Genomic DNA, 11,511 nt, shown 5'->3' on the forward strand with positions numbered 1-11,511 from the left:
CTGGAAAAAGCAGCAGAAGATGGCCCAAGTGCTTGGATCCCTGCCACCCACGTAAGAGATAAAGAAGAAGCTCCTGGCTCCTGGCTTCTGTCTGGCCCAGCACTGACCATTGTAGCCATTTGAGAAGTGAACCAGTGGATGGAAGTGCGCTCTCTTTCTCTCCCTCTCTCCTCCTTTCTTTGTAATTCTGAATTTCAAATGAATAAATCTTTTTTAAAAAAAAAGAGAGAGAAACTTAAATCAGTGGGATACAAGCAGCTTGACCACGATCGGCAGGTTTGAGAGTTTATTGTTTTTATGAACTCCCTTCACCACTAAAATAAAGCATAGATAAGAGACAGAAGAAAATTATTTCAAAATTTAGCAGGTAGCAAATGCACAATGGCTGGACACTCTTCGAGATTCAGTTCCAATCAGATGCTGGCCACCACGCTTTTATTGCACAACAAATTATAAAACAAATTATAAAAGCAAGTTCACATAAGAACTTGTTCTTGAGAGCAAGAAAAAAGGCCTAAAGTTGTGTTAAAACTGAGTCTTCATGATTTGTGAGATGCCATGGCATTTTTTTTTAATGATGACAAAAATGCAAAGTCAATAAAAATGAATGATGCAAGCATCCTTTATTACATCATTAAAGGTGAATGGGTCATATGTAAGTGGGAAAAAATGAGCAATTGTCACACCACACAGTGTGTTACACAATCACGGAAACCTCGCTCATACCTTTGACAATAAATCTAAAAACTGCGGCTTGATGACCGTGGCTCAAGGTCGTACAGCTCTGAGTGCCAGGGTTCAGGTCCAGAATTAAAATCCAGATTGTGTGCGATTTCAACTCCCATGTCCTTGCGATTGCATGTGCTTCTTGGTTTCAGACCTGGCTCCTTCCAGTCATGCAGCCTTCAACGTGCTGCCCAATCTCTGGTGCACAAATTAGCCGTGGCCCTAAATGCACACAGCTTTTTCCTGCCAGATTTTCTCCCACAGCCCTGCTCTGGGAATTCTGGGTAGGGTTCCTCTGGTCCCTCCCTGAGTGATTACAAGAACAATGCATGCTCACCAGTGTGTGCATGGATTTTAATGTCGTTCTGGCTTACTAGTCCTAATCAAGGGAAAGCAGCTATAATGCAAACTCTTAAGAAGAAAGGATTGCATGAGAAGTAAACAAACTGAATCCTAACATCAGGCTTTCATAAGGCGCTCCTGATGCCGCGGCCTTGCTCTGATTTTTGCATATTTCAGCCACCAGACTTTTTGTGACTTCACAGTGATAACAAGACATTTAAAAATTCCCAAGATGGTCATAATAGCACTGTTAAGACACACTGTGCATCCACATACAGCCCCTGGCACTGTGAACATGGGGATGCACTTGGAAGCCTGCAACTGAAAAGTTAATTTTAAATCTAAGCCAGGTGACAATCTTGCAAAGGCAGGAGATGAGTGCTACTGCACCAGCTTGGATTTTTTCCCATTTCCACACTCTTTGCATTGCTACTTTCATTTCTCACGCTATTAGTGTCGTACAGGTCTGAACAATTACCCCTAAACCCCTATACATAGGCTGACTTGATTTTAATTTATCCACGTATTTCTTTAAATATTAAGTGAAATTATTTCTCTCCTTTTAAAGCAGCAATTTCAAAGGTTCTTCCTTGAATTGCATGTTAATAAAAGCACATAACTATCAAGCTGTCAATCCAATGACAAAGCTGTCGTAACAATCCAACTCCTTGATAACTTTGGTTATACTCATATTTACACAAAACAAAGAGTGCATAATATTTAACTAAGGGAGAACTCACAGGGTTCTGAACATTAACAGTCATTTTTTGCCACCTACTAGCTAATGCCTAAAGCATTCTGTCCACACAGTGGGTTCTGAACACATCCCTAGATAAACTTCAGCAGCTTTCATTTAGGAAAAGGCAAAAGAAAGCGTCTTCTACAACAGTAACTGACTTCAAAGCAAAGCACTGATGGAAAGAGTCTGAGACATGGCAACTGTCACAACCAGAGTGCCTGGGTCTCTAACACTGGGTCTCTGAATGGGCAGGTGTGTATTACGCAGCCCACATGGAGAGGCTTGTTGGTACAAGTTTCTGATGGAGCAACCAACCACAAAGAGGGTTGCTATAAACTCAGATTGCACAAAGTTTGTAATGAAATGAATGCTGCTTTGAAAAGCCTTCGGGTACAATGTTTTGTGAAAATTTCTGTAATTCCAAAGCGGTCCAATCACACCATCAAGGAGCCCTGCTCCACCCCATTTTATTATTTCTGCAGGCTGTATGAAAATGGGCAGCTAGAAAGGTATAGCAAGGGCAGATTTAAAACAGAGATGCTATTTTGCCTTTCCTATTCACAACCAAATAAATATAGAGTTTTATTTTTTGCTGCCCATCTTTTAGATAGAACATGAAGCCTTGAGGCCAGCATTGTGGTACAGCAAGTAAAGTCATCACCTACATCGCATATGGGTACAGGTTCAAGTCCCGGCTGCTCCACTTCCAATCCAGCTCCCTGCTAATGGTCTGAGAAAAGCAGCAGACAATGGCCCAAGTGTTTGGGTCCCTGCACCCACATGTGGCACACTGATGAGGCTCCTGGCTCCTGGCTTCAGCCCGGCCCAGCCTTGGTTGTTGCAGCTATCTGGGTAGTTAAGCAGCAGATGGAAGATCTCTTTCTCTGTAATGCTGACTTTCAAATAAATAAAACAACATGAAGCCTTAAAGATAATAATTCACATCATTTTGAGGCTTTATCACAGAATGAAGAGCTCTATAGTTGTGCATTATAAAAGGCAAATTTGTCTCTGTCCCAGAAGCTATGAAAAAATAAGTTGCACCAATCAGAAGATATCTGGTGGGAGGGGAGATCAAAAGATGGTTAATGCATTTCCATATGAACAATGAAGAAAAGGGACTGGCGCTGTGGTGCAGTGAGTTAAAGCCCCAGCCTTGCAGTGCCGGCATTCCTATATGGGTACCTGTTCGAGTCCCGGCTGCCCCTTACCTGATCCAGCTCCCTGCTAATGTGCCTGGGAGGGCAGTGGAGGATGGCCCAAATCCTTGCACTCATGTGGGAGACCCAGAGGAAGCTCCTGGCTCCTGGCTCCAGATCAGCTCAGCTCCGGCTGTTGCAGCCATGTGGGGAGTGAACTAGTGGATGGAAACCTCTCCCTGTCTCTGTAACTCTGTCTTTCAAATAAATAAAATAAATATTAAAAAAAAAAAAAAAACGAAGACAAGCTGAATTCAGTGCCCAGTGGCCAGACAACAAATAAGAGCATTGTTAGCAACTGAAGAATATTCCAGCAGAAGTAACTGAAAATCGACCCTCTAGGTTCTCAATTTATTCTAGATAAAAACAACCTTAAAAACAAAACAAAATACTCACTAGAAACTGGACCAGACATTGACACAGCAGGAAAGCAAACCTGACAGACAGATGTCAGTAGTACACATTGGATACATGCCGGTGATATGCCACAGACTGATAAAAAGGAACAGTTTTCTCTACAAGGAGAGAAAAAAATGATTAAAAAGAAAACGAATCACCTTCCATCTTAACTGATGTGTACTGCGCAGTAACTGAGCTGTAAGCAAGTGAATCCTTGCAAATCGCTGTGTCCAGGGGTGCACTACACTGTCTCATGCACTGAGAACCACCGATCCCGACCATGGGGGCACAAAGTCCAGGTCCTGGAACGGAAGCTCCCGGACCACATCGAAGCCCGTGCCTTCCACACTGTGCGTGAGCCAGAGCAGCCAGGGCCTAGGGATGTTTGGGGTCCACTCTGCCCTTAGAAATGGTGGCAGCATCAGGAAACAGAGGGAAAGGAGGGCAAAGGAGGAAGTCCTTTCTAGACACACTCTCTTTGGATCACTCATATCATTTTTTTTGTAGTCAAAGTTTCTGAGACTAAAATGTATGAGAACAGAGTCTCCACTTTTACTCCCTCCATCCCACGCCCCCGTGGAGTATTTTTGAATATGGTGTTATACAGCACACACTGCAGTACAGCATAGCACAGCATTGCATAATCTAGCATGATAGAGTACAGCATATCATAATGTAGCCTAGTGTATATAGCAGAGAGTAGTAGAGTTCCCTGTAGAAAGGAGGAGGGGAGGGGAGGGAAAGAGTGTAGTGCGGCACAGTAGAGAACAATATAGTAGGGGGCAGTATACTATAATATGGTATAGTTTAGCATGGCAGAGTAGCTGTGTGAACCATTTGCCTATCAGTGCAAGAAAACTGGCCCTTGGACAGACATACTCTAGGCACATCACAGAACGCAGATGCAGCTTAGGAATTCTGCTAGACCTCCTTTTACAAGGTGTTCAATGGTCAGGGATGGCTGTGTAAAAGAACGGCAGGAAACTCTTCAGGGTAAAGAAATCCCACACTTTTAAAAGACCTGACTGAAAACCATCGCCAAGAACACTCACTCACTCCGGGCACAGATAATGGATTCTGCAAACGGGATATACAGTAAATGCCTCACTGCATGGTTCGGAAGTCCTCAGCCAGAAGCCCAGTGAGTGCACAAAAGGCTCTCAGATGCAAACCTCGGAAACCTGTTGGGACGGGAGGTTCCCTTCTGGTATCCTCTGTGATTCCCATTAGGAGAGAGAAAGCAAATCCAGGAAACTGAAGAAGTATTGCAATGCAGAATTACTGCAAAGATATGGAGAACAAGAAAGTAAAATATCTTCTATGTATCTAACACAATCTTTTTTTATATCTTGCTAAATCTCAAGTCTATGTTCAAATATTCAATATGACAAAATTCAAAGAAGGTAAATTGGACACAATGAGAAGAACTTTCATGCGATAATGTATAGTGATAAATGTTATATTTTATATCTATGTTATAAAAGGCCATTTAGGTTTGTGGTTTCCAAACTCTTATGGTCATGAAATTCTTTAATATGTTAAAAAATGAGTTGATGAGCTGGCGCCGTGGCTCAACAGGCTAATCCTCCACCTTGCGGCGCCGGCACACCGGGTTCTAGTCCTGTTGGGGCGCCAGATTCTGTCCCGGTTGCCCCTCTTCCAGGCCAGCTCTCTGCTGTGGCCCGGGAGTGCAGTGGAGGATGGCCCAAGTGCTTGGGCCCTGCACCCCATGGGAGAACAGGATAAGCACCTGGCTCCTGGTTTCGGATTAGCGCGGTGCACTGGCCACAGCGCGCCGGCCACGGTGGCCATTAGAGGGTGAACCAACAGCAAAGGAAGACCTTTCTCTCTCTCTCTCTCTCACTGTCCACTCTGCCTGTCCAAAAAAAAAAAGAGTTGATATCTCCAATATATGTTCACTTATTTATACATTCACTGCCATATAACAAATTTAAACATTGTAAAGGATAACATTTTAAAGTTTTATAACCAGGACTAATATTTTCTTTCTACACCCAAATGGTATCTCAATGGTCCACATCAGAAAACTCAACTTGGGTTCTTTAATTGAATGTGGGAAACAACATATATTCATATGTCACATATACAATGCTTTATTTTATCCCAAACACCTACATTTTAAATATAGTGTTTTCATCTCATTATCTATAAATTTTTAAAACCAATTGTAACAGGGATAAAAGCATGGCAAATCAGGGTTTTCAAATTCTGTCTTCATTGCTACCAAAGATTTCCTTTTATTCAGTAACCACTATGCAACAGGCAATACACACTGTATCAAGTTCTCACAGGAAGTATAAAGTAGAAATTACTTTTCCCATTTTATAAAGAAAATTAAGGCTCACATTGAATAGCCATAGGTTGCAAAAAAAAAAAAAAATGTGGTGGGGACAGGGTAGGTGACATCATTAAAAACCACGAAATCAAAATGGTCACCCTTATAGAATATTGTATGTGCAGGGCTAAGGACTTTTGCTCCTCCAATACTTTATTTATAATTACCTCCTTAAAGAGAAGTAGTCTGAAAAATAAGTTCTTTGCTTTTAAAAATTATCTGAAATTAAGACAAATAACAGCCTCCATTAATTTCCACCTGCTTCTTCCTCTTCTCCCAGCAAAGGGTTCTTTTGAGTCCTAAAAGGAGGCTCACAGGAGAGCATTCTGGGAGTGGTTTTTGTAGAGAATTCTGGGAGTAGCTACAGGAGAGAATTCTGGGAGTGGTTCCTGGAGAGAATTCTGGAAGTGGTTCCTGGAGAGAATTCTGGGAGTGGCTACAGGAGAGCATTCTGGGAGTGGCTATAGGAGAGCATTCTGGGAGTGGTTACAGTAGTTGGACACACCAGACCCAGGGGTTTTCAGAAACCTGAGAGCCACGAGACTGGCATTTCCCAGAATATCCTGTCATCTGAAAGAAGAGCATGTTGTGGATGACTTTTGGAGCTTGCAGAATGGGATGTTCTAGTCTGCACTAGAGAGAAGGAAAATGAGCTAAATGATTCCCTTCCTTCGTAAAAGGCTGAATTTAGAGTGGGACAAACCCTGACTTCCTCTGGGGGCCCAGAGTTTCCAGTTCTCTGCCAGAAAAGAGCTCAGACTGGCTCCTTGGTACCCAAAAGCTTACTGTCTTCTGGACACAGATGCAACCGCCAGCTGTGCAAACTCCAGGCCACCCAAGACCCAGGCGACATGAGCAGCTCCTTGAGGCTGGGAAATGACTCTAGGATGCAGGGGTTGCTGGAGTAGAAATGCTGATTGCACTTTTTTATTTGGCAACTGGGGTTGCAATTTCACTGCTAAGTTCTTCACCAGAAAATGTGGGTCAACTTAGGGTAGTGACTCAGCATGAGTGCCTTTTCTGGGAAGAAATATGCCCCACTTCTGCCCAGCAGGTCTGGATAGCAGGAGACACAGAAAGGATGGCCCTCGAGGCCTTTTCCACTTTTATATCCCCAAACTAGGCACTCTCGTCTGCCCGGGAGGACCTCCCTGCTCAGCCCACCTGGCAAACTTCTCTTCACCCTCCCCGGTTCAAGCACAGCTTCCCTGGGAAAGCTCTCCCAGGGAAAGCATGGAAGGTGCACTCAGGAACTTTCTCCTCTGGGTGCTCAAAACGATGCGAAGTCTGCGCTTGCAAAATGAGCTTCCTTTACAAAGCAGCTAAGGCGGGCATTTGGTGCAGCTATTAGGACGCTGTCCAGGACACCCACACCCGGTATCCGTGGGCTGGCGGTCAAGTCTCGACTCCATTTCTGATTCCAGTTTTCTACTAAGGCACCCCCTGGGAGGCAGCAGCGAGGGCTCAAGTACTTGTGTCACCTGCCACACGAGTGGCAGTTCCAGGCTCCATGCTGGCCCAGACCTAGCTGTTGGCGGCATTTGAGGGGATGAGCCAGCAGATTTGAACTCTCTTTTGTCAATTTCTGGCCTCTCAAGTAAAATAGAAGGCGACTACTCGCTCCTGACTATGGCTTAGACTTACTCCCTGGGGTTCATAATCTAACAAAATAAATACTTGGTAGATGAAAAAGAAACATTGAATCCATGAATTTTTAAGAAGTATCAATTCCTACACATAAATAGAAACAGTTTGGTCTTGGTGAATCAGTTTCAAACAAGAAGCTGTTTTGATATATTTTTATACAAAATTGATCTCAGCTCTCTGAGCAGTCCATTTGTAGCCTCCTAATGTCACTACTTCCAGTTGTCAATATACAAAGGAACTTTTTTGCATTACTGGTCAGACTGTGCACCTAGCCTAGCACAAATGATGTAGCTCTAACAACTTTTTTTTGCCCCCAAATCAGAAACCATCATCCCTTGCAGCATTGCCTATGTTTTCTACGTAGTGACTTGGCCTGGTTGGGATAGTCATGCTTCCAACTGTTTATTTTCTGATGTCTCTCTCCTGTTCAAAAGGTTCCTCAAAAAGATCAAGAAAAAGTTAAGGTAAATCCCAAGCAAAATAAAAAATAAAACAACAACAACAAAAACAAACCACAATCCCCATCATTTCACTTCAAAAGTATCCCAGAAAACAAAGAAATGGATTTCTAGGGAAGAAAAGACATAGGTAGCTAAGCAACACTTTACCAAGTGTAATATAATACGCCCTTCTCCCCCACACACAAAAAAATGGAGGAAATTGTATCTAGTGAGGATCTTTCTGAACTATGAGTAGATTACTTTATGTGGCTTACCACAACCCTATTTAAATCCTACATATACCCAATCTCTTTAATTTTTTTTCCTTTAACTGCATTTAAATCTAATTAGGTAAGTATGAAACTGAAAATATATGTAAAACATTAAGAAAACATTACCCAAATTTTATAAATAATAAAAAGGAAAATGCAGAAATCTACCAGAAAATCCAGGGTTTGATTTGATCATTTCTAAAGATAACTCAGGGGCTGGCACTGTGGCGCAGTGGGTTAGGCTGCTGCCTGCAGTGCCAGCATCCCATAAGGCACTGGTTAAAGCCCTGGCTGCGCCACTTCAAATCCAGCTCCTTGCTAATGTTGCTGAGAAAGCAGAAGAATATGGCCCAACTACTTGGGCCCTGTATCATGTGGGAGACCAGGTTGAGGCTCCTTGTTGCTGGCTTTGGCCTGGCTCAGCCCTGGCCAGAGCAGCCATCTGGGGAGTGAACCAGCAGGTGGAAGACTTATCTCTCTGCTTCTGCCTCTTCTTCCTATAACTCTGCCTTAGAAATAAATAAATCTTAAAAAAATGAAAAATATGCACTGAACTGTTTAAAAAAGCACTTTAAAAATAATCTTTATGAGGTTGCTTCAAAATGTTTATGAAAAAACGGAATGAAAAGATGTTTATTATGGTGCAAAAAAATCTTGAAATCATGCAGTTTTTTTTTCATCATTTTCTATGAGCTGTTTGAAGATCTGCCTTAGAAAGCTTCTTGAGCAAAACAATATAATCTCCTTCCTTATACAACTATATCAAGAGCACACTTTTTTTAAAAAATTTATTTGACAGGTAGAGTTATAGACAGTGAGAGAGAGAGAGACAGAGAGAAAGGTCTTCCTTCCATTGGTTTACTCCTCAAATGGCCGCTACGGCCAGCACTGCACCTATCCGAAGCCAGGAGCCAGGTGCCTCCTCCTGGTCTCCCATGCAGGTGCAGGGCCCAAGCACTTGGGCCATCCTCCATTGCCCTCCCGGGCCACAGCAGAGAGCTGGACTGGAAGAGGAGCAACCAGGACCAGAACCCGGCGCACATATGGGATGCAGGTGTCGCAAGGTGGAGGATTAACCAAGTGAGCCAGGGTGCCAGCCCCAAGAGCACGTTTTTAAACATACCTCTGGGGTGGGCACTTGGCATCATGGTTAAGCAGCACCTTAGGATGTCCACATCCCAATCCCAGGCTCCTGATTGCAGCTTCATGCTGACATGCACCTTGCGAGGTAGCAGGTGATGGCTCCAATAATTGGGTCCTTGCCACAATGTGGGAGACTGACTGCGGTCTTATCTCCTGGCTTGTGGCCTGGCTCAGCTATTGTGGGCATTGGAAGAATGCATCAGCAGATGGGCGATTTCTCTCTCTCTTTCAAATAAATAAATGAATAAAGATTTAAAAAATAAATGTACTTCTGACCCTAAGTAACCAAGTAAACCTCTTTGTGCCACCTGCACCACAACTTAGCCTGGATAAAGGGTAGAGAGTACAAGGAGAAAAAACTATTCATTGAAATATCCACTTACTTATTAAAAGACTTTGCTCTCCCCATTCTTCTCCCCAGGCTTCCACCACAAAGGCACTTTGCAGAAAAATACCTTTACATTTCAACTTTTATGCAAATCAGCAACACAAGTGACTTGGGCTGAGAACTCAGAAAAATGACTAAGACTTCTCCTTCTCAGATTTCAGTCCCATAGGGCTTAAGCGCCTCTCCCTTATATGGGTATTTATTCTGTGAAACGCTCACCTGGTCTGTGTCTGGTGCTACCTTTCCCTCCTCTCCCAACCCAACAACAGGCCTGTTTTTGAAGGTGAAAACTGTCTCAATCCTTGTCCCACAGTGCTGCACCTGCTCAGTACATGCACTGACAGCAGTGTGGCTCATCTCCTGCTGTTCTCGTTACTAAACAGGGACCATGGTGATCTACTCAGAAATGTTCAGATCATGGGTTCATTCACACTGCAACCCTCTACAGGAGGTGTGTGATGTAGTGGGCAAACACATTTAATCTCTTGCATAATACCCATCAATTCCTTAGCAGCTGCCTAAAGACTAAGCTAAGAAAGAAAATGAGGCTATAGTTGCATGCTGATGGATTAGTGATGTCTGCCCTGAGCAGAGGTAAGGACCACGGTGGTACACAAGCTCAGTGCTTGCCTTCTTAGCTCTAACCACTTGGCTAAAATCTGAATTTCATTGAGTTCAAGAATTTCTAACTGCAGAAGTTCCTTTCCTCAGCTAAAGCATTAGGTCAAGGGTAGAGGATACAAGGTCTTCCAAATACGTAATTCCATATGCAATCAATCCTTTCACATACTCTTCCTGAAGAACAGAGCTGAAGTCCACCATCCTGGACCCAGTGTTTCCTCTTTCCTCTGGCACACAGCAAGAACCCTTCCTCAAGGGCACTCAGAAGGAACTTTCCAAGTGCTGCTAGCTTTTCGCAAAAGCGGATACATCAAGCTCTTCTTTCCAGAACCGACCCCAGCCTAGGATCCCTCACGGACTCCACTGAGTGCAGTGACAATCCTCCACTCCCACACACGCCAAGGTGCCTTTGCCCATCCAGGACTCGGCCATAAATCCACACGTGGAACACAACCTCAAGATCCAGGCTGCTGATGTTCTGATTTACGTTCAGACTTTGTCTCTGAAACCATTTAATAAAACCTTGCACAAGGCTGCTGCTGCACCACGGCAAGAATACAAACTCAACCTCTCACCTGCCAGGAGTGAGGAAGTGTCCTTGGTGCGCAGAAAACTCAAAATAACACATCAGGCCTGTTCCTCATTTGGTTTGTCTCTAGTCTTCTCAGACACAAAAATCCTGAATTTTTGTCTACCGTAAGATAGCAAGGTCCATTCCATAATCCTCACTGAAGGGTCTGAAGTGCACCATGAAACACTGACAGCCACGACTTGTAGCCTTATAATTGCATTGATTATATCTCCAAGGCAGTCTTCATCAATTTCCGTTTCCCTAATCAAATTCTATTGTTTAAAAAGGCAATTGTACTTAGCAGTTGCTGCATTCCCTACATCCCGGTAATGGATGTCTTTGCTCTCTCTCCACCGCCGTTCTTCTACAACATTTATGCTATTAATAAACTGTGACAGTCTCTCCGCCTACTTTCCTATTGAGAACAAACCACTTAGGCCAGGGTCATTTCAAAAGTTCCTTTTAAAAAACTGCAAGGTTTATCATGGAATAAAAGCCTTTCCAAAGTATGTGAGAGTAAGAAAATAGGTAAACAGAGGTGTTTTTCTCAAGATTTCAAGAAAAGATTCTTCCTTTTGTGAAAAGCCAATTTGTCTTCCAAGGTTAACTCGGGATCTTTTAAATGCTCCCCAAGCCCCTAATATTGAAGTCATAAACATCTCAGGGAA

The sequence above is a fragment of the Lepus europaeus genome, chromosome 15, assembly GCF_033115175.1.
Source record: "Lepus europaeus isolate LE1 chromosome 15, mLepTim1.pri, whole genome shotgun sequence".
NCBI lineage: Eukaryota > Metazoa > Chordata > Mammalia > Lagomorpha > Leporidae > Lepus > Lepus europaeus.